This window comes from Poecilia formosa, unplaced genomic scaffold, assembly GCF_000485575.1.
Source record: "Poecilia formosa unplaced genomic scaffold, Poecilia_formosa-5.1.2 Scaffold11, whole genome shotgun sequence".
Classification (NCBI taxonomy): Eukaryota; Metazoa; Chordata; class Actinopteri; order Cyprinodontiformes; family Poeciliidae; genus Poecilia; species Poecilia formosa.
Genome location: NW_006799950.1, coordinates 4351322 through 4375951, shown reverse-complemented (window position 1 = coordinate 4375951; position 24630 = coordinate 4351322). Strand labels below are relative to the sequence as shown.

Genomic DNA, 24630 nt, shown 5'->3' with positions numbered 1-24630 from the left:
GCTCACGCAAGAAAAAAACATCAATGTTTTTCAACCAGACATCAATGCAGAGGAGAATATGGATGCATGCGCACATTTACATCTATGCATTTATATGCAAACAACACAGTGGGCAGAGAAAACACACTCGCATAGACAGACACCTCTGAGCTCAGCTGTGTGGAATGAGGCCACTTTGAAGTGCTTAAAAACGTCCTGCCTCCATTTCCACCGCAGTCTTCTCCCTGCGGGACAAACACTATGGCAACAAGCACCACCACGCATACACGCGCACACACACACGAGCACACGCACACACACACACACTAAACTCTGTCCTTAGATGCATATACATCAGACCAGCCAAAGAAATGCACGATAAATCTGGACTCTGGGCAAACACACAACTTTGTTTTAACCACAGCGATGGTAAAATGAGATGCAGGGAATGAAGTAGAAGTTCAGGATGTTCGTCTCACACACCTGCCTTTCATCTGCTAGTGTGGGTCTGAGCTCACACTTCAGAATATATAATATATATATACAGATTGACTTTTTATTACAGGTTTTGAAACTATATAAATAAACTGTCAAAAGCGATTTGATGGTTGCTAGAGGCTGATGACGCACACCTCGAGCCGAATGCTGTGAAATATTTGCTGCATTTGTGATAATGAAGAAGGATTTTGGATATAACAAGGAATCATACAGAGATTAGACGGTTATAGACACGAAGCAATGAAGAGAAAGTTAAGATTGTTGTCAGTTGTGAAAGGGAAACGTCTCACAGGTAAGATCCACAGACACGGGAAGAAAACTCACCTGCTGAGCTGCCAGTAGCAGCGGACTCCCAAAAGGAGGGAAACCCCGACTGCTGCTTGTCGTCTGTTGTAATTTTAGTGGTTTCTTGTAAGATGGGACAGACGAGATATTTGATTTAAGTTTGTAGAGTTTCCATAAAACCAAGACGAACAAGGTTAACAACATCAAGAGTACTTAATGTTCCCTGCTTATTAATTTCGGTTAATCATGCATCAAACATCATGTAACAAATATTTGGGCACGATTATTTAGATTTTCGACTGAAATAACAGATCGGCTCAGTTTTAGAAAAAAATATATATAATTTGCAAGCTGGTTAGTAGAGCTTTTTGTTATGTAGAGGTTTTCTGTTTCAATAGATTTTGTTCTGAATTGGCTCATCAATAGCTTTTACGCCTGTAAAGTCATGAAAAAGTGCTTCAGTGAAGCTTTTTTTGTAAGTGCCATTATTATTTTAGTGCTGCAATAGATTTTGGATTATGTGGTTGCTGAAGGGCGAAGCTTTTTAATGGCTACTTTTGTTCATGGGTAAGTTTTGGTTTTCTGGCTGGTTTGTGAGTTTGTTACTTGTCTAAAGTGGAGAAACACATCAATGAATTTGAACCTCAGACTTCGACCACAAGTAACTTTTTAACTCAAGATGGAAACAGTGAACCGTAATGCTTTTTTTTCTTCCAGTAACTGGACAGACCATTCAGTAACTGGCACATTCGTTTGCTAAAAAAAAAAAAAATCCAAAACAGAGTCATAATAAATACAGTTCATTTCCACTCTTTCTGCAACATGTTCCATGCAGATGTAGCCGAGTAAACGAAGGTCATTCTTCCCAATTCTGTTAAGGGAAATGGGACAGAGTCAAAGTTTGTGTCAGTGAACCATTCCTGGCTCTGACTTCTCTACAGAAGTCGCAGTCAACGCGCCACAATACTGCCGGCTCCATTGCTCAATAAACTTTAACGTCGACCGATAGACGGCGGCGTCCATTATTACTTCAGTAAATGTCGCGCCGCCGTGTGACGTCTACGTTTCCCCGCACATGTGGGTCATAACCGTTCACAGTGAAGTCTGACTGCGGTTACATCATTGAGTAGTACGAACGACCACCCACACACACACACACACACACACAACTGATTTGAGTAAAACAAAAAAAAACAAAAAAAACGTCTTAACCCACTGTGTGAACATAGCTTATGATGAAAATTAACAGATTTCTGAACGCACCGTTTCCAACCAGTTTGCTGCAAAGTGTAGTTCAGTTGAATAAACTGTGGCTGGACTCCAACATGTGACCTGGTTCAAATGATTTAAAAGTATCTTAAAAACTCAACGGCCCTTTGTTGTTTTCCGTGTGATCAAACCTTTCTGTGTAACGAGCAAATGGTGGTCGATCCAACGGTCTCTAATTCTTGCCTACAGGCACGGGCAACGCCCGACCCTAAATCTAATTTTGCCGCTGGCTTTTTTGTTGGGGGGTTGCAGCCAGTTGCTTCTGTTTCACAGGTAATCTCTCCCGCATTGACTTAATGGGTTCAGGCGCTGTAATAGAGGTCCTCTAGCACAATGGTTTGGTGCTGTGGAACATTATGGCTGAAAGTGGGGCTTACCAATCCTAATGCTACATTTTAGCTTCAATTTGGGGATATTTACGCTCTACCTTCAATCCCTGAGCTCACATAGAAACCCCCTCCTTCCCCCTAAAAAAGGAAAAAAAAAACACCCTGGAGCAGCACTCAAATAGCCCCTCGAGACCGCAGATTTACAGGATCATCTTCCCCTGGGTGTGTATGTGTGAGCGTGGAGCGGTTTGTAAATGGCTGAGGGGTATAGATTGATTTGGTTTTGTTAGGCAGAGAGGATTTGTACCACAGCAAAGCTTCGGCTCTTTAAAAATCTCACCCCTCTCTAGATTTCCCTCCACTTTTTCCTCTTTTCAGCAGGGAGAGGGAAGTAATTAACAGCTACTTAAATTCCCTTGATGGATTTGGTGGACTGCAGAGAAAGGGGAAGGGGGCAGAGTGGTGAAAGATGTGCTCTATCTTCTGAAGCTTAATGCTACCATTTGCAGAAAAGCAGAGAGGCCACAGAGAATTTCTTTCGCATTGACTGGAATGGAAAAAAAAAAAAAAAAAAAAAGCATCTTCCCTGCGCAGCATTATTCTGTAAAGTGGAATAACATAAGAGACTGCTAATGCAACATGAAAACCTCTCTGCATACGCTGCTACCAGTGATTGCGTCAGACTCAATCCGTCCTTTTTTGTCCATCAATGGTTCAGATGAGTGCTGCTTATCCATAGCAACAAACCAAACCAAACAACCCGCTTCCAAGCCATACGGTGGATCTTGATAAATATGTACAGCCTGGTTAAAATTCCAGATATTAGGACTTTATATTCATAAAATCAATTCAGTTCAGTTCAGCTTATTTATATGATGCAGAGTCACTACGAATGTGGTTTGAAGGAACGTCAAGCAAATAATATGAATAATATACAGATACTACATTGAGTGAATTTAAATAAAATCAACCAACTGTGCCGCCCCTAGAACATTGAGAAGGTTAGAAATGTAGCTGCAACTATTGCTGCCAAGTTCTGCAACAGAAAACATTTTTTTAAAGGTCTGAATAGAAAAAAAAAAAAATAGAAAAGAAATAGAGCCTTTAATGTCCTTCAAAGGGAACAGCGGAAACAGATATAAAGGTTCACACGCAAAAAATCTAAAAGGGTCAAAACAAATAAATAAAATATTAAATATTATTGTTAACAAGAATAATATATTGTGCAAGACTATAACAGAAAATACTATGAGGTTATTAGAAATAGGACTCATGATCCAAAGGATGTGCAACTGAGTCAGATCACTTTTTCAAAAATTTACATAACGTGCATAGAACATTGAAAAAGAACTATTTACAATACAGTATATCACTGCAGAAAAACAGATGCACAATGAGAATAGAACAGACTTTATTGATCCCTAAGGGGACATTGCTTATTCGTTGACAAGCTACTCCATCTGAGGAATTAAATATCAAAGGGCCGAATGCTAAAGTTTGATCTAATCACTCAGATGTGCACATCCCGGCTTAACTTCTGCCTGCTTACATCAAACAAGCAGAATTAACAGGGGTGTGTACACCAGGTTTTACTGCACGTCTCGCAGGCTGAAATGCTGACCATTCACCTCTCGTCACAAATCAAAATCAATTCGCAACGTGGGTCCTAACGACTCGCATCACGCGCATGTCACCCGCTTGCCAACAGGAAGTCAATAAAATCTTCATTACTTTCCAACACTTTTCCTACAGAAAGTCAAACCCAAGCACATCAACCAGCAGCTCCCAGATGGAAACAGGAGGCCTTCCCGTCAACATCGCTCACTTTCCTCCCAGGTCCCGCAGTGCAAACGACTACGTCAACTGCGTCAAGGTTGCCAGATCAGATGTCCCGTGTCCTGCGTAGATATCAGGCCAGACAATGGAGCTCCTGCTGCAGGCTGAAAGAACGCCGCCTAACCAGAAAGCGTTCATTTCTCCTCTTGAGCTAATCCTCCGTCCCAGGAGAGACGAGCGGGTGGCTAATGAATACAGAGGAGGTAATCTGAGGTTTTCATGCTCAAGCATCAAACCTGTATAGACATATCAGTTTTATAACAACACCTATATCGCACACTGTCCTGATATGCAACAGTATACAGATACTTTTTTGTTTTGCTAAACAGCTGGCAGGTTTACACAAAGGTAAAACAAACAAACAAGAAATATGCTCACACAAGTTTACTTTCGGTGTACGACTGACCTTATACTGGATAAGTGCTTAGGTAAATGTCATTATGAAATCATTATGAAAGTCAAATGGCCCTTGATAGGTAAATCATGTGCATCAGTTGCATAACCGTCTGTGAAATAATCCCTCATCATCATCACTCCAAAAAATGTTGCCATGCAGGTCTTAGTTAAACTCACACAGAACTTTATTCTGTCATTTAGAGCTATGTTTGCTTTTTATTTCTCCACCCCAACGCCACTTGTTCTTACGCTGCACTGTAACAAATAAACTGCAGAAATTCAGTCATCTGTGTGACATAACCAGCTGTGTTCATCATGGAAAATGAGAGTCATGGAAAACAAGCAATGTGACACTTCCAGGGTTCTGCTCTTAAAGGGATAGCTACGATTTCTTTCAAGTGAGATCGTGTGAAAGTACATATGCAGAGGCGGCCAGTTGTACCAAGACTAAATAAATAAATAAAAATAAATGCATAAATAAATAGTAATTTTCCATTCACGTTTTCTTTTTCTCCCTGCAGCCGGTAGTGTGTTTACATGTAATGGCATCAAAGTGAGCCACAACAAAAAACGGTGAAATCTAAACATGGAACAGAAACATTTCTCACTTGTGACTTCAGAAACATGACCTGACCAAGAGGCCCTTAAAGAAAAAAAGTATAGAAACACATAAATACTTACAGAAACATAAAAATCTCTGACAAACATGTAAGTCACAGAAATGACATCAAAGAAGAAGCATAGGTCTTATAGGTCTGCTGGTAAAGTTAAAAAAGAAAATTCATGCTCCTTCCCACTGGTGATGATGAGGCTGATGGTGATGTTCTACTGCAGCTGGACGCATGGTGAATAGCAAGTCTGTTACCTAGATGATCGTTCAGCTGCATCACTTAATGTGCAAACTATGCAGGTTGTCGAAAAATTTAAATCTGGCCGTTTCGGTCCTCGCTGCTCCTCTTGATTATCCGCTTACAAGCGTTTTTAATCTAGAGTCCTGTGCAGTTTTCTCAACATACGAACAAGGAGTTTTACCAATTTTAATATTAGCCAAAGACAACACACAACCACAACAACCTTCCCAGAAATGGCTGGCTGACCAAAAATCAGTCACAAAAGGTCACAGAAGATTCAACTATAACATCCAAAGAACTGGAGGGACCTTCACTTGCCTCAGTTAAGGTCAGAGGTCATGCATCCACCATAAGAAAGAGGAAGAAAAAATTGCCTGTGTGGGCAGAGTTCCCTGACAAAAACCTCTGCTGAGCAAAAACAACAAAGAACTTTGAGAAGATATTCTGTGGACTCATAAGACAAAAGCTGAACTCTTTGGAAAGAACACACAAAAAAAGTAAGACTGTGCAAATTTACAAAATTAATGTGAAAGGTTTCAGCTTCAAGACGCTTAAATGTAACTTATATCAATTTCCGTCGGGCACTAATAATTTCCCCAAGGTTAGCTGCGTGCAAAAAAGAGCTCACAAGTTCCTGCTTTATTTCTAAAAACATCTCAGCATTACATCACTTACTTGTGTGACTTTGTGTTTTTTTTCCGTGAATGCAGCACACCACATTTGTTTCTGCCCGTTTCTTGAAAATGACTCCACTCTCAGGGGTGTGATGATATCATACACTAGAATTAGCCGTAATGCGAGGTGCCAGAAAAAGGACAGAACCTTGATTCTCTAAAAGTGAAGGCTGTCACCTCCATAGCTACCTGCTCTTTCCTCAAGCCTGTAATCTGCCTCCATCAGGTGTCTGAACACTCTGGATATAAATACCCAGCATTACCCAGAGGTTGCTGGGGGACAAATTAAGCAGAAGTCGGAGGGGTGAGCCCCATCGCCGCACACAACGCGAGACGGCGCAAAAATATCTCCTCTTCAACTGGCAATCATGAGCGAGCGTCCTCAATTTAGAAGAGATAAGTTCTGCTCAAAGCCAATATATAGATCTAGTAGAGTGTAAAAAGCCTTGGTAATGCTTTCAGGAACTAGCCAGAGGGGTGTGCATTGTTGTGTGTGTGTGTGTGTGTGTGTGTGTGTGTGTGTGAACACGTGATAGCACCAGGGCCATCTCGCACCGAGAGACCGGAGCCTCCCAGCTGCCCTTCCCCTGGATCGATAGCCCTCGCTCCAGGTTTTAATTAGCTAATCAGTAGAACATGGGCTTTTAAGCATGGTGGTAGAACGTAGCTAAAACCTGCTGTCAATACCTATTAAAAAAGGTTGTCTTGAAATGCGACTGCAATTGACTCGGAGCCACTGATTTTTACGGCGTCTTTCCGGGCTTAGCTCCAACATGAAATTGGCTGAGATCAAATAAAAGTAGAGGCTGGACTTGTTGTTAACGGCTTATTACATTACATAAAACCGCCTTCACGAAAGCTGAATTATTCTGCAAAATTGTCTTTAGTAGGAACTTTTCATCCTGCACATCACGTCACCTGCCGTCGGCCTTCGTTTAAAGTCCATAATAAACATCATCAGGTTGCAACATCCACACAGCTTATAAAAATAGTTTGTTTTTTTTCTTCACTAATGTGAGATATTAAAATACACCCAAATAACAAAGAGAGAAATTATAGCCACAACCCTGAAACCAGATTGAATCTCTGCTGTGTAAGCTGCTCCTGACTGCTGCAAATACCAGAGATTAGAATTTGAAACACACGGCCAAGAAAAAGGTTCAGTATTTTACAGTCATGCTGAAATGTTTGATAAATATTATTTATGGAGAGGGAGGATTACTCACTTTCCAGAACATATGTAATAGGTTTGACGCACCAGTTGCCTCCTTTTTCTTCTACTTGCAGTAAGATTCGTCTTTAAAAGACAGTGCCGTCCCCTTGCATGGCCCTCTCTCACAACTCACCCTCTTCAAAAACCGTTCCGTGCCGGTGAATTTACAGCTGGATTTGTTACAAGACTATCGTTGTTGCTACAGCATCCCAGGTATGGAGTCGTCATTTGATTGGGATGAAGTGTGGACTAATGTGAGTTTGGCATCTAGAACTCCTGATCATCAGCAAATTCATTTCAGCTTTACACTTGACAGGATATATTCAACTCCCAGAAAATTTCATTTGATGAAGGTTATTAATGGTCCTAGATGTACACTCTGTTCTTCCAGAGACACTGGTAGAGTCTTTCATATGTTCTGGGAGTGAGCACCAATTTATCCAAGACGTTTAGGATCAGATTGCTTTGCTCACCTGCTATTCTCATTCTGAACGATTTACCAAAAACCGGAGCTGACACGTGACGCAAGAAGAGCACCGTTGGCAAGACTCACAGCTGCAGAAAAACTACTGGCAGCATGTTGGAAACCTCCACACTCACTCTCTTTACGAGCCTGGATTTTGACATATTCGGACTTTTTTTTATTTTTATCAAGAACCGTCGATAGCGAGAGTTAATGGAGCCAAAGAATCTACCGTCAAGGCATGGCGCTTGCTTCTAGCAATTCTGAATTTCAGAATGTTAAAGGGCTATGAAGCTGTTGGATCCAGGGTTTTTATCAGGGGTTTATGATTTCCTTTTTTTTTTTTTTAAATATACATTTATTGATTCATTTTTTATAACCCTTTTCTATGGTATTTGTTTTCTACCTTTTGCACAGACCTTATTATACAGTACTTTATTCAGCACCTTGTGCTTCTGTAAAGTACATTTGAGTATCTGTACTAAAATGCAAAGGATAATAAAAATTTGATCACAAAAAAAAAAAAAAAAAAGTTTGGTAAATATTCTGCTGCTTACATGCGTGTCTGAAGAAATCCTGAGTTTGCACAAGTGCACTGTGTGTCTCAAAATGTTAATTTGGGAGCTGATGGTGCAACATTACCAGACTTACTGTGTGTACATGTATGTGGCGACTTTTGTGTTTACCTCCAGCTCCAGCAGTCTGTGTCTGGATGAACACATACCGGTGGTTGAATGGAGTCGCAAGCCCAGTCCCAGAATATTCCAGGGCTACACTGGGGGAAAACACTCAGACTGGCAAAATAAAAATGAGAAGACGAGAAACAAACACACCAAACAGCGAACAAGCGGACTCTGACACTCACTTGCTTTTGTGTCCTCTCTCAACACTAAACCATTCACTGTCCCTTAGACAACTCCCTCGCAGTGGCCTCTAATTGCAACTTTAGCTTGATTTACACCTACCATGATGATACGGCTCGGTGTAAGTAAAATACAAGCCGAGAAACTGTTTAGTCTCTCTCTGTTCAAACAGCATCAGGAAAACAGGCCAGGAATGCAGCTTGAACGTTTGTTTAATTCAACGTACTGATGAAAAGTAGGAGAGTTTAACATAGTACATTATAGGATGGTTGTGGCATAGCGTCTAATAGTGTAGAGCAATATTGTCACAGAACACAGTATAGCATGTTTTATAGCATATCACAGCGTAGTATAGAGTAACGTAGTACAGTCTACTACAGAATAGCATAGTACAGTGTAATGTTGCTGTGTATGGAGTAGCATATTTATAGTGTGGTATAGCAAACTGAACGTCTTTCGTACCATTTTTTTGACTGTGGATGGATTTATTAACCCAAGATGCATTCCAGGCCTGCTTTGTAAATCACTGAGTTGCTCTCCATATGACATTTTCCAAACTTTTTACCCCAATATTTAAAAGACGTTTGACTCAGGACTCTGCATCTGAATAATTAAATAGGAATTAAAATAAGTCAGGAATGACTTATTTTTTTCATTCAGCCTCTCGACCGAAGAGAACAACCAGCTGATGACCTGGAGTTCAAACCATCATCCTTTATTGAGTTCCCCGTTTCTTTATCACTACCAAATAAAAGGTACAAGACACATTGGTATCTAGCACTAAAAAACCCCATCAACAAACGTGTGGATTTTTACCAACTGAGTGAAGAAGGAAGAATATGAGAGGGTTGGTGTTGGAGTGCGGAGGAGAGCGTTTGAAAGTGGGGAGGGGTGTTCAGCGCTTTAATATGATGACACCGGGCCAGCCGAGGCCATTATCAGCTGGCGAGATTTCTCCATACACAAACAGGGAGACGGAAAGGAAATGCACCCCCACTTTAATAAAAGGAGACATTTGCCGCAGTCTGATTAGAAATATCATTTCCTGATGCTCTCCCATTAAATTGGTCGGAGTAGTGCGGGGATTGCCTGAATATTATTAGCTGCTGGGAAGGAGGCCTGTAAAATAACCGCGGTGATAGACCTGCTAACAAACTGAGGCGCGTGAACAGATACATGCACATAAATCTGCCCTCTGTTGCAATTTCATTTAGAAGTGCGCTGATTTATAATCTGTTTGCTAGTGTCGCCATCTCAACACACCTAGAGCTATCATCTACGCACCTCTCCAAGTCCATGTAAGATTGCTATTGTGAGAGAGGATTGTTATTTTGTAATGAGACTAACTCCTTCCAAGCACAGTAAGGGAGATGGTCCGATAAGTGGGAAGGTAATAAATTGCTCAATGCAGCCGTGAACAGCATGCAAACACTCATGCGCGCACACACATCCACTCACTTTCCCCTCTGCATCGCTCTGTTTGGCCCCTGTGGCCAAAAAGGCATCTGCTACTCATGCTGAAGTCATCTGGAGATAATAACCAGGCCCAGCGTGGCACCAGGCCACAGGCAGCGCCTCAGACCCCCACCACTCCACGCTGCATGGGCTCACTACGCTCTGGCAACCTACAGTACATCTGGGGCGGAGGACCTGGCAATCCTCAGCTGCTGGTTTCTGGGAGGGTGGGAAGATGGTAGGGAAGGGGGCTTATGAGGTTGGACACATGCAAAGCACATCGACTGGGACGGAGTAAACTGCAGCGAATGGTTGATGACTCACTCGGGGTGTATTTAAGGCCTGAAACGGATGTGCAGCTTCCTCTCCTGGTGCAGAGCTGCAGGCTCGGTTATTGAACAATTGTGGAGGCTTGTCTACTAAAGCTGAAGAGAGGATTTGACAAACAACGCCAAGGCGCTGAAATGAACACAGCCGTAACTGTAAACATGCTGGGGGGGGGGGGGATATGTGCATTTAATACTTTGCAATTGTGTGATTTTCTTCAAATTTTGTTTGTTCGTGTTCTCATTTAATCAGTCTGTCTGGGCTAACATGATGTCACTATCAATTTAATAAAAGACAACAACTGGCCACAACTGAGAAAAATTAAAACAATTTTATTTTTGAAAATCCTCTCTTTGTTTTCACACTACAAGGTCATTTTTCAAATTATGGCAGCAATATTTTACCCGTTGGCTGTAAATACTATTTAAAGGTCTATTTGCTAAAACGTACTCTTCCTAAATTTTAATCAGTTAATTCTTACTGTAATTATATATTAGTGTAAGCTTCATAAAAGCCTTTAAAAATACTAAGTCCATCAGTTCCTAGCATATGTTTTGTTTCTAGTAATTCGAATGTATTATTACATCTTGATTTAGTTTTAAAGCAGTCACCGTTTTTTTTTTTTCTTTCAGTGTCAGACCCATGACACTGGTCATGGGTTTTAATTTTTTGTCTGTGTCTGCACTGCTGACACAGACATTGAGTGAAAGAGATGGAGCATTAAAAGAACACATAAAATGCATATTTAGAGTCTGTTCATTTCCTCATTTCTCTGTCTTGCTATAAACTGTCTAACTGAAGAAATAATGCTGAGATGAAGCAACTTACACCTCCAAATTAGAGTGGGGTGTACAGGGTGAATTCAATCAAATCAAGACCAAGGTTTCCTGGTCTCTGACATTCATGGTGAAATTTATCATTATTTTTAATAGTTAAAAATATTACAGAAAGAGAAAATTACAGACTGTAGGGACTGATCAAAAAATGACTAACCAGAAACAAAAGTCTTACTGCCTCATTTTAAGAATGGTGGATCCGCTGCTTTTCTTGCTTCTTCTTAAATCACTGATGACTACATCAATGATTCCTTCCAGGAAGCGCAGCTAAAGCCTGAATCACTGAGCCAAAAATATCTTCTATGGAAAGAAATCCAGAGAAGATAAAATTATTGGCAATAATAAGTGCATCTAATGGAGAGCAGTGGGAGAAAATAGCCTAGTAGTTGCATCCAAAGTACTCCAGCAGCCTAAGTCTACAGCAGCAAAACAACAGAGATAGCCAGTGATAACCTAAATCCCTTTAATGACTTAAAGAACACCAAGATTAGAAACCATTAGTACAACAGGTTTTTTTTTTCCATTTATAAACTTGTATGAATCTGGTAGTGAACTACACTAAGTCTGAATTAATTAAAAATGCATATACTGATGAACAACGTAGCTGGAATCCCAGTTTCCCCAATGTCTTTTGTATCTCAGGGTAGTTTTTATCTGTTGGGAAATTCACCTTGAAGACATAAAAGGTTGTATATGAACCTCCAATTGCAGCTCAACATACAGCTGACACCATTGGCTGCTAATCAGACACTAATCCAACATGTGAAATGTCATGTTATGTGAAATGCAGTCCTGGGATTTTCTAAAATAGGCCTGACATGTTTAAGTACTAACATATTTGTACGAATATGTTTTTTATGTACTCTTCTCAGCATATTTAAATTCTGGTACAACAAAGATAAACGTATCTACAGTAATGACACACCATACAGTGAGCTTTAGGCATCAAACAAACAAGACAAGAACTATTGTGCATTTTACGTCCTTGATGTACATATTGATATATTGTGCCGCGTCCACAGAGACACAACTTGGGCTGACCTTATGTTACCACAACATCAGCCTCTCTCACCGTAATTCATCATTTATCCGCAGCTCTGTGTGGCTGGGTAAATCTGGCAGCATTATCCCATGTACTTCCCACCCTGATGTAGTGAATGCTGCTGAAACAAGAGACCAGAACTGAGGAATCGAGTTATTTGGATAGGATGACTATCCTCTTCACAGCCCACCTATACTGAGGTCCATTATTGGAGCTATTAAAGGAGCTAAGAGGCGTCAATCTACCCATTTGGATAGCAGTGAGTGGGTGGACTATTAAGTGGCTGCCTAGATGGCCTGTTATTGTCTTCCTGTGTTTCTGACTCACACAACCTTTTGACTGCTCAGTTTTTTTTTTATTTGAAATTCTTTTCATTGTGATTTTGCTCATATTTTCTACCCCTTTTCTTTGTGTCAGTTCTGCTTGGCTGCTTTGCATTTCTTTTACACTTCAAATTGCTCTTTGCTTGTACTCGTCTTGCACCTACTTTCTGCTGTATGGTACCGTTCTTTTCTCTGTCTCTTCCTCTGAGCAGAGTGTTTCTATGCTATATTGCCCCTCTCTTTTTCTCCGTCTCTTCCTCTGAGCTGAGTGTTTTTTGCAAATGTCAAACCAACCCCTTTTTGCTTTCTTCTGGGGGAAAAGAAAGCCTTAAAGACGGAGAAATCACATTGTCTGCTGGTGTCTAATTCACCCCGACATCCACTTCAGGCTGTCTGTCTTAACTCTCATCCTGGAGGTAGAAGAGGGGAGAAGAGGAGCAGAGGGAAAGGATGAAGAATGTTATGGAGGAAGTAAAAACATCAAGGAGAAAGGGGCGAATGTGCGTGTTTAGAAGAAAGTGCACCAGGGTGGGGGGTAGTTGGCCACAGGCGGATGCTGGCTCTCGCTGCTTCTTGTCAGATCAACCGTGGATCAACCTGAGGCTCAGGCTTCACCTTAGTATGAGTTTACAACATGTACATGAGAACAGTTCATTATAACGAGATCAGAACAGGCTTAAACACAAAAACCTCAACAATGGGAACGTTATTATCAAAGACAATCCCGGAAGATTCAAAACATTCTGCCCTGCAGCTGTTTTAGGGAAATTCATGGAGGCTTCATGGGGCTTTTATAGAGACGAAACGTTTGCATGCATGTATACTGAAACACACCATTGGCTTTACAATAACCCAACATATAAGCAAGATTGAGCAATAGTTTGTTTCTAGGGGAAACTGAGGAGAAGGTTTGCATATTTTACCGACACCTGAAAGACGCTTTATGATTCACAGCATTTATTTAACCCTTGTATGAAGAAATGGGGTCCAACCGACCCCACACACGTAAAACTTGTATCATCTGCCATAGCCTTCTATGTTTGTGTCAGTCCTCTCATGCACAAGGGTTAATAAATGTAACACTATGATAGAACAGCTCAGAGAGCCTCGAATCCATAATAACCTTTTTTAACAGGAGCGCTTTGAAGTGGTGTGTCCTAGCAAACAAGGACACAAGAAAATAAATGAATTTAATGAACTTCACATTATCTGGTCAGTTAGTTGGACAATCAGTAAAACTCCAACAGAGCATCAAGGAACTGAGTTATAGAAATCTACAATTTTATAGGAACAATACTTCATCACTCCTCCAGGAAGTAAATTTCCAAGAATGTTCTGAATGGAGTTATAAATAAGTAATCCCCACCTTTTCTACTAAAACGAGGTCTGGCTGGTTTTCATCGTCCTACAATATGTTAGTCTTGCTTTTATTTGGTTAGGAAAAAGTCCATCTTTGTTGACAACATTTTTAATTGTCATAGTTCTCGTCGGTACATGGACTTCTTTTTTCTAGTTTTCAGATGTAAAAGAAAAAAAAAAAGCCATTTGTTGAAACACAGGAAGCAGTACGGTCTGCAGTGTTTACTGAATCAGGGACGAGCCGAGCTGAGTTCAACCATGCTGCATTGTAAAAGACAAACTCCATTAGTCCGCTGTGCTCCAGCGATGCTTCTTTACACTCCAAACCTTAAAACACTCGCAATTTCCATCATCCGTCCACCAACATGGAGAACTCATTCACATGTTACCAAGAGACAAAGCCATAAAATAAGGCAATAACAGGAGACCTTCAGTCTTGTCATTATCTAGCGTTTGCCGAGAGTCAATGACTTCATTATCTGAAAGTATTGATCGCACTGTGGCTGCTTGACAGCAGGTCAGTTAATACATGGTGGTTATTTCAGCTGAGGCCACATTTATAGACTGGATGGGGGCTTCATGCCAACACATTAGCACTTCAGTGAAGATGGGAGGTAAACTTTAAGACTTGGTTATCGATCAGAAAGTAACATAAAAATAAAAACATCACTCACCGTACTGTAAAGTGGACATATAAGGAACGAAGACAAAAAATATGAATACTTCTTTACGACTACTGATGTATTTTAGTACAAATATGGATAAAGCATGAGGACATTGAAGAAATGTAACAAATTTTTTCATTTGTGCATGTGGAAAGAAAAGTTAATGGTTCAAATATCTTTTTGTTATTATTATTTTAGTAAGAAACAGAAAGCCATGGCAAGACCTGCTGCTTTCCACTCGGTTTACATTTTGGTTTCAGTAAAAAATATAAGTAGCTGTTCATTTCCTGTTGTTCCTGGTTCAGTCTGAAGGTTCACCACACTTACATTTATTTATTTATTTATTTTTTAATGAAGTCCTTCACTTTGTATGGCCACATTTTCACATTTTACTTTCATAGAAACTCCTTTAGAAACACACCAGAGACGTCAAAATGAGAAACGTTTTATGGGTGTGAACAAGAATGTGTGCAGTCCAGTCTAGGAAACAAAAAAGGACGCCTAACACCCAATAACTGAATGCTCTGGCTTTCGTTTTATCTTACGCCAAACTGAGCTTCACTCCTCCTGCTACTTCCACTCCAGATTTAATTTGAGACAAATTAATCATACGTGCATATTTAGAGACGCATGAAGAACAATTGAGAACCTTGTCACATGAGGGCAAACATAACAATTTGTAAAAAATCCAGTCAAACAGGCGACCTGCACACCCTGTTACAGAACTAGAACTTCAACTGTCACAGAAACATCATAGAAAAGGAAAAACAAACTTCAGCTTCAGAAAGCCATATTGATGAGAGATTGTTCACCTTTAAGTATTTTCACAAAAGAGTCACATTTTTGATATAAATGTGGCATCTAATCCACATTATCAGGAGTGTTTTTATGTAAAAACTATAATGACAAAAATTTTTGAATTATAAAAAAATCCGACAATGTTAGCTGTTCTTATAAAACATGCAAACAGATTTCAAATACAACAAACAATACAAATATATGCGAGACAGTGTGGTGCATTGAAACCAGGTTGTTTAAACGCCCCACCACACGCAGGAATGTAGAGAAACGCAACAGACAAGACAACATCACAACTACACGTCATCTTCTCATCATATTGTTCAACTTCATGAGGCCTGTTTGTTCACGAACAGCAAACAGGCTCTTAAAATGTTTCTTTACATCTTAAGAGCCTGAGCTATGTGCTTTTGTTTTATAGGCTAATGATGAACATTGTTGTTCGTTTCAGTTCAAGTTAGTTTTGCTAATATGTTACTTAAGTGCTGTTGTAGATACATTGAAGAAATAAATATCACTATATTAAAACCTATTTCAGCTTAATGAATTGAAATGCAATTACTTTCTAATTTAGTTCATTACAATGTGTCACAGACCAGAGTTTCTAATTGGAATATAAAACACAAAGATAATTAACATTTATCGACATCAATGTAAACTAAAGTGTAAACTGCTCTTGAGGTACAATCAGTTTATTATCTTTGTTATTTAGAGACTAGTTGAGCTTTGAGGATCGATGTATTATCTCGCTGAAAGCAGCTATCAGACAGATCTGCTGCCGTTACAAAGGGCTAGCCATGGCCAGAAACCTTTGCTACAAGGTAGGATGAATCTGTGCCTTCACGTCGTTATCACCCTACCATCTCAATGTTGCAACTAAAACTGAGACCAACGTCTTTCCAATCGCTCATTGTCCAGCTTTAGTTAGTTGTCAGAAGTGACAGAGCGTGTGGTTTTCTGCAGCTGTAACTAATCAGCTAAAGGCTCCACAAGTTCTGTGTTCAGAGACAGTATGTCTAAATTGGATTTAGAAAGTTGTTTGAGTTGCTCTTGTCTTTCTGTCATCTCAAAGTCGTCTGACTAGTCGTCTTCGTCCACACAGCTGACGCTCACTGAATATTTTCTCGTTTTTGAAGCAGTCTCTTGAAAGCTGAGAAATTGGTTGTGTGCCACTTTTAAAATACCCTATTAGTCTTATTTTTACTCATTTTACAGACAATTGCTTCTCAAGAAACAAAATAAATATTATTTAAAACAAAAAACAGCAAAAAGTCCATCTGACGGAGTTGACAGAATTGAAAGTGGTGACTCCACGGATCATGGATGTCAAACTCAAATCCTCGGTGGCCTCTAACCTCTAGATGTGTCTCTGCTTCAACATACCTAAATCAAATGTAGGTCAGGCCCAGTAGAGTGTCAGTGCATGCTGAGGCAGCAATGCAGTCATTTAATTCAGATCTGCTGAACCAGGGCGAAGTGTTGCAGGAGACCTGCCCTTATGGCCTACAGTTTGACACCTCTGCTGTAAATCATACGTTTCTAAAACACTCAGACAAGTCTTTCTGGCACCAACTACCTTGACATGTTCACTGTTACCTGGATGATCCAATTTCCTCTAATTTCTGGTCATTTTCACCTCTTTTTTAACGCCCAAGTGCTCAGAATTGCTGCTATGCCATTTTTTTTTTCTGTGACCGGTTTAGCTGTGCTCTCTCTGACAATAAAAATGAAGAGACATACGGCACAGAAACAAGTGCAACTCCACAACAGAACATAAGTTGGTAAATTAATGGATGAATTCACAGCACATGGAGGCAGGCGGCTGTTTTATGACAAACACTCAATGCAGCAAGACGAACTCATACTTCAAGGTACAATCTTATATATATATATACACACACACATTCTTTCACCTTTAAGTTTGACAAAGCATATTTTTAACCTGAAGTGAACCAAAGTTAAGTGTTGGGTTTGTGCTTTTTCCCCAAGTATTTCACTTGTAGGTGTACGTTTTCCATCGTAAGCAGCTCTACATGAGGCTATGCTAAATCCCCTTTAGGTGACTTTTGTCACACTGACATTTAACTTTGCGACTACCCGTGAGGGCGGAGTCCTCAAAATTTCTTTAAAAAAGAAAAAAAAAAGACGCCCCGAATGAAAGATACTGGATTTGTTGTTAATACCGACGGTTCGCAAAAAGAAACTGTTGATTTAAAGGAGTTCCAGTGATGACAGGTCCTTTAAGCTGAAGTCTTTGTAGCTTTGTGTAAATGTGCGTTTGTAGCAGATGGCCTGAAGATACTCACACACGAAGTCACGGTCACTCCTGTGTGACATGTTTCACACCGTGCAGGGTCAGCAGAGGGTCAGTGCTCTATGCATGGAGACAGACGCAGAAAGAGACGGATTATTTATTTATTTTTTGGCATCAACAGTAATAAAATTTGAGAGTTTAAAGCCACCAAACTGGAGATGATCAAATTTCCCTGTGACCATCAGCGGCAGATCTAATGGTTTTCCTACCAGCTTCTGTGTGGTGAGAAGCAAACAGCAGATCAAATTATGCTGTGTGATGTGAAATGTGACAGTCAGTAACTGTAGCTCATTGAATTTAGTCTTCCACCATTAGAAGAAAGACGTCTTTATGAAAAACCTGATAAGCCTACCGTATCCGTAATGTACACCCAGCGGCTAACAAAGCTGTACCGATGCAGCTTAAATATAGTACAAGTAATAAAATATGAAGGAGTCCGAAGCACTGAAACAGCATCATGTCCTGCACTTAACGATAAAACATCTTTTTTCTTAAAAAACAAAATAAACAAAGTTTATTAAAACAGTTTAATTTCTGATAACCGTTTGTTCATATTGAGAACAGGATCAACAGCCACAACAGACAAGGACCCTGTTGACCTTTGTCATTGCATCGGTAAGTATTGATTTGAATCGAAATGCAAAACAAATATATTTTACATGCACAAGTCCAGCAATATTCGGTAAATTAAATATACGTTCTGACGAGGCTCAGTCGTTTGATAAATAGCAACCTTAAAGCAGTCATTAAACATATTTTTACCAATTTAATATTCTAATCTTAAACGTAGCGCTAGCTTTAGCTTCAGGCAGAAAATCAACATAATTAACTGAAATAAAGGCTTGAAAAACATCTGTGTCTAATCCGTTTTACTTTGTGAAATGAGTTGCTGAAATAAATTACCTCTTCATGTATTTATCTGATTATTAAATATTTGATTATTATTATGGTCACAATTTTTCCAAACCTATACCTTTTTGTTGAAATCAAGGAGCCTTGTGAATAATCTAGAAGGTAAAATTCTTATCCTTGAAACATCAATTAACGCCCTATACTAAAAAAAATGTAAATAAAAGTGTTTAAGTTGTTCATTCACTCTTATAATTCTGTTAGATCAACTGAATTAGATTTTAAAAAAGTGTAATAATGAAGTCATATACAGTTCAGAGCAAAAGTAATATAGTTGTGTCAACATATTCATGTAAATATACTTTAGCAACATGATTTATATGAAAAGATCCAACTTTTTCAATATCATTGGGTGTGTGAAGTAATCATACACTCCTTATGTTTCCCTCATGTTGTTTCAGATTCAAATAAAACTTTTATTTACTCTAGACTGTTACAAGCAAAACAAGCATGTAGCGTTCTTATATTTCTTTGCCTTCACTATTGAACTCATACAGACTGAAATGAACTAAAACTTACTTTACTTGTGCAAAGACAAAAATTAACAGAGGAAAATCAGTTTTCAACCTAATTAAGAACGATCAGGACAAGGCCCACTGAAAAATGTTTATCCATACTGAAAGATTGTGTCGACCCAACCCAGATATATTAGCTTGTAACCACATAATTATCATAAAAGAAAGCCACACAAGTGAACATTTTCCCAAAGATTCGCATTTTATATGTTCATCCATCAAGTCAATTTTAATTTATAAACTCAAACCTTCATGCTTCCAAACTGTTTTTTTTTTAAAGATTTTTGAAGAGATTTAAACGAAGCATAAAAGTGGAAAAGAAACAAAATGAAGAGTGAAAAGCGGTCCTCAAATTTAACCAAGAGACTGTTGGGGGTTGCTCAAATGACCCAACAACGAATGACCTTTAATGTTCACATTTGGGCAGGACATTGAGTTCTGCTCTAAATAAGTGAAATAACTACAACCATAAACATATTTTGTCTAATAAGGTTCACATGATCTCAAAACGGTGTCGTTAAGGACCCAAACACAGAGGACTGGAGGTTGAGAGCTGATTTAATGGTAACTGATCTGAGAAAAACCAACAAAGCATGCTGGTGGCAACAATAGATAGACCTGATGCAGGCTGTGAAAACCACTTAGTGTTACTGGAGTGTCAGACAGGTGAGTTAATGAGCAGATGACGGGCAGACAGGGGGTAGAGGGAGCTGAGACACTCAGAGAAGGTGCTGGATAAATCAGACGACGGAGAAATGTCACCAACGAAGCAAAGAAATGATCACAAACAGAAATGCAAATGAAGGATTCACAGAAACTCAAAATACTACAGACAGTGAAACGAAATTGTTTTCAGAGTAACACTGTTTATGGCTCACTTATTCAGCCATCTGAATAGTCCACAATTAGCGCGACAGATAGATGAAAGTCAGGTTTTTCCAGTTTTGCCTAAAAGAAGCATGTGATACTTTCAATTTTAAAAAAGAAACACTTGGGAATGCATTCTGTCCTTTTGTGTTTCACACAAATGTACAGAGCACAAATAAGCCCAATTTTTCAGGCACATTAAATATTTACAACATATGTTTGACGTATCAGTGTTTATTCACATTTAACAAAGGAACTGGCACATTGCATATTATGAATACCACTTTATAATGATCTATAAAAAATCAGCAATAAGATCCTTCTTAGTTCATGTTTCCACTGATATTTTTGACAATCTTAGGTGATTAGTTTCAAATCTTTAAGGTTGGAAAGCCTCGTTGCCATCACCCTTATTTTAAGGTCCTTCCACAGATTATTAACCCAGCCAGACTCTGCCTGGATTAATCTGATGTTTATATTATAGACAGTCAAAAGACACATTAATGGAGACTTTAAATCTGTCAGCTGTATGAATAATTTTGGGCTTGACTGTATGTACATTGAGAAAGATGGCATGGAGAGAATAAATGACATTCTGCTCCTGAGAATTATCTTTGTATTCCTTCTGAAAAGAAAAAAAATTGAGACATTTTATTGGTATTATCACCCTTATTTCAGGTTGTCTTCATGCCGAAGGATACATAAGACATTATACTTTAGAGTAGAAAATGTTTGATGTAAAACAGATCAGTTCAGTTTAGACTTTTTTCAGAACGGTCTATATTCTTTAGTATATAGTAAAATACTCCTTCAACCTAACTCCAGATAGGAAACTGGAATCAACTTTCACATTGCCTGCCTTCTAAATTACATAAATTCACACATGAAGATTTTACTGTGCACAACACAAACGAATGCCCGAGACCTAAAGAACTACAGTTGACTACTTTGCTTTTGCTTCATTTTTCTCAAAGGCTTGTGGTGCCCGCAACACAAAATTCACCTGGTCAATGAACAATACGAGCCAAAAAATGGATAAATAAAAACACTACAGAAAAACACACATATGTGATTTTAATTCAGAGCAGCAGATCTAATAAATTCATTCAGTATCACCCTCTTCCATTAATGTGTACAATCACCGTGAATAAAATGTTGTATTCAAGCCTACATTACTCGCTAAAATATCTGTGTGGAGCAAGAGGCTTAAAACGGGAAATCAAGGTGTGGTGATCATTGCATCTTTAGTATATATATATATATATATATATATATATATATATAAACTAAAAGAAAACATGATATATTTCTATCTGTTTTTCTATCTTCTCAAACCAACTTTGCCTCTTTGCTGTTTTTAATGCACCCTGACAACACACAGATCACTGGAGTGGTTTCCCAGCAACAAGAGGGAGGGCTTGAGTCCCTGATGGAGCCAAAAATACCTTCCAGTCGGGGAAATTGATTCCTTTGAAGACTTAAAAAGCCTTAAATCTAGTCAGTAAACAATAAACAGCTAATCAAAGACAGAAAACAGAGGTGAGGAGGTGAGAGCGTGTGCGGGTGCAGAGCAGGGGGTGCTCTGGTTCTCGGTGAAGGCTGTAAACACATTAGCTGGGAAACAGCCAGTGAAACAGTGATGCTGTGAGCATGTGGTCAGAAACCAAAGAGCTGCCCCTCTTCTCTCTCCCTCCCCCTGTTCGTCATTACCGCCACTCCAGCTTCCTTCAAACCACATTTGCTTCTCTCTGCTGCCCTCTAGTGGCCACTGACAATCAAGGCACTCTTAAAAAATATATATATATATATCACAGTTTGGCCCAAAACATAAATAATTAGAACATTTTCTCACTTTTTCGTGTCAGGCATTGACATACACTCATCAGGTATGGCTTTGATGTTGTAGCCATTACGTGCTTCTAATTTCAGAGCTCTAGTTTTAAGGTGGCGAGATTGTGACAGAACTTCAAACCAATCTAGGTTTGAACTTATGAGGCCGTTTTCTCATTCAAGCCAGCTGAAAATTATACGTACTTACACACCCAGTAACATTTGTTTCATCTTTTTTTAGCAGCTTTGAGAAAAACCACAAGCATTTTATAGCCATGAGCAACCTCCTGGCATGGTTTCTGCAAACCAGTTTCCTTTCATCAGACGTAAAAGTGAGAGGCAGGTTGTTAAAACGGTGATGTCACGATCAAAACTGGTTAGAGAATGGGAAACTAAGATTAAGAATAAGTGACAGGAACAGTTCTGACCTGAACGTTATTAGGAAAAAAATGGACTACGCTTAAAACCAGAGTCCATTTAAAATGAACTCTAACTTTTCAGATTTATGCCAAAATCTTGGTGATGGATCTAAAAAATAAATAAATAAAAAGAATAAAAGAAAAGTAGGGTTTCTAATTACCAAATATTAAACTAAATTATTTAACTCAAACCTGTGCATCAAACTGTTATTTTTCTAAATTATTGCAGCTCCATCAGCACAACTATTGTTATTCCACATGGATAAATAAGTTTGTATACATCATGCAAATACATAAAGTAATAGGATATTCATACAAATGTTGAATGTGGGCACATCTCAGGCAAAGTGCTGCAAAAAAAACAAGAGTTTCTCTTTTAGTTTAAAAAAAATGTTTTCTAGATATTGCTGCTACAGTGCATCCCATGTGGTTAAGCAGCTGCAATCCATTCTAAACTTTCCCTGTACTTTGTAATAAATGTAGCTGTATTAGCTGTGGTAGTCAGACTACTATCACTGTTTTATTGTTTTTACACTACCTTTCAGTTTACATTATCAGAAGTAACCATTTATTATTTTTGAAAATTGACAATAGGCTAATTGAAAACTACTTTATGATATATCTACAATATATTTTGGTGCATACGTTTGTACTTTGTCTGCTAAAACAAAACTACTCACCCACCTCTTAGTTTGGTTCCACGTCCTTTCACGCAACTCCGAGCATTCAACTGCAACGCTGCATGCAAAATAAAAATGAGCTAAAGACGACAGCACTTATTTTTGTTCCAATTTCGGCAAATTATCAGCGATATTTATAGTGTGCGCCCTCTTGTGGCTATGCAGCGACAAGTGACGTTATAATTCTTATGCGCATGCGCTGGATTAAACTATCATAAACTATATAGATTTCACCTGTTTAACGAAAAACTTCCTTTACACGGAATATATTCCGTGTAAAGGAAATTTTAACATATTAAAATTACTGACTGGTAGTTTTAGTAACGGATGCCAAAACAAAAATTAAAAGAATCCACAGCAGAGCAGCACGTTATTCTGCATTCTTCATGTTAGGTTGTGTTAGGTTGTGTAACATACACAACCTAACATGAAGGTTGTGTAAACAATACATTTGGTTATTGTTCTTTAAATTAGTTGATTTTATATCGGGACAACAACACTATGACACTATCTCTAATTTTTGTAACACCAACAACCTGTGGATGTCAGATATTTGCTATATTGGTCTATTTTTTAATTATTTTTTTTGTATTCTTCATCCTTAAGTTGTAAAATCAGGCCTTACTGAACTTGTAGCCTCACAGGGTTTGTTCTAGGTTCACATGAACCTATTTGACTCAGTTATGGAGTTTCCAGATCTCATCTGTGATTCCTGCACTTGTGTGAGAATTATGACAAAAACAGCAGCATTAAGCTACTTTCAGCTACTTTTATGTGCTTTTTTAAAATCACTTCTAACATTACAATATGAATGGGCCTCACCATTATCATTTGTTAGTTTGAATTTTCAATGATTTCCAATCACAGTGGCCTCCTGATTCCAACTTTGTATCACCTTCAAATAAAACTCCACTTATGTTAAACAATGTGTTTAGTGTTTATTTTATATTAAACCCCTGTAGGCATACACACTGCATTTTAATTAGAGCAGATTTAAGTCTTTGTTATTAAATTGAATGTGAAAATGATTGTTGTGACTATAATCCTTTAATTAGACATGGACATGTTTATTATGTTAAATATTATGTCAAAGATTTTATTTGGTTGTGATTAATAGTGCAAATAAACTGAACTGGATATAACAGAATTGAAATAACCAACATATATATTCATCTTGTTTTTGTAGAACTGTGTTCATTTCAGTTCACTTGTTTACAAGCATATCACGCTGCTATGTTATGAAATGGTTCCAAGATAATTTATTTTAATAATAAAAAAAAAGAAACAGCTAGGTAATAGAGACAATCTTCCTGTTAATTTGCTGCTCTTTGCTAATTTGGATTAAAACAGGTTGAGCTGCCTCTTAAAAAGCTCTCGTTTATATCTAAACTTTATGCTAAAGCTAAATGGCTGAATTCAGTATGAAAATACATAAGATGGCATGAACCTGTAAAAATCTTAATCCTTCACAAAATTAAACAAACCTTACATATTAGCCCAGTGGTTCTTAACCTGGGTTCGATCGAACCCCAGGGCTTCGGTGAGTCGGTCTCAGGGGTTCGGCGGAGCCTCTGCCGCGGAGGTAAAGACACACTGTGTAAAGGCGTGATGACGCCCCGCTTTGCCATCACTTGC

The 24630-nt window shown here is 38.8% G+C and overlaps 1 protein-coding gene across 4 annotated transcripts in view; it reads right to left on the bottom strand.

Annotated features, from left to right (window-relative positions):
• Window positions 1–23102, bottom strand: part of LOC103133063 (E3 SUMO-protein ligase CBX4) — an 81229-nt gene extending 58127 nt beyond the window's left edge. The window contains exons 1-3 of one of the 4 annotated variants that reach the window (XM_016667247.1): window positions 22996–23102; window positions 17764–17835; window positions 8480–8587 (exon numbers count right to left, since the gene is read on the bottom strand). The gene's annotated coding sequence lies outside the window, so the exon portion shown is untranslated. The remainder of the gene's footprint in view (window positions 1–8479; window positions 8588–17763; window positions 17836–22995) is intronic. The other 3 variants (XM_016667255.1, XM_016667252.1, XM_016667263.1) reach the window with 3 other exon arrangements.
• Between the last annotated feature and the right edge of the window lie 1528 nt (window positions 23103–24630).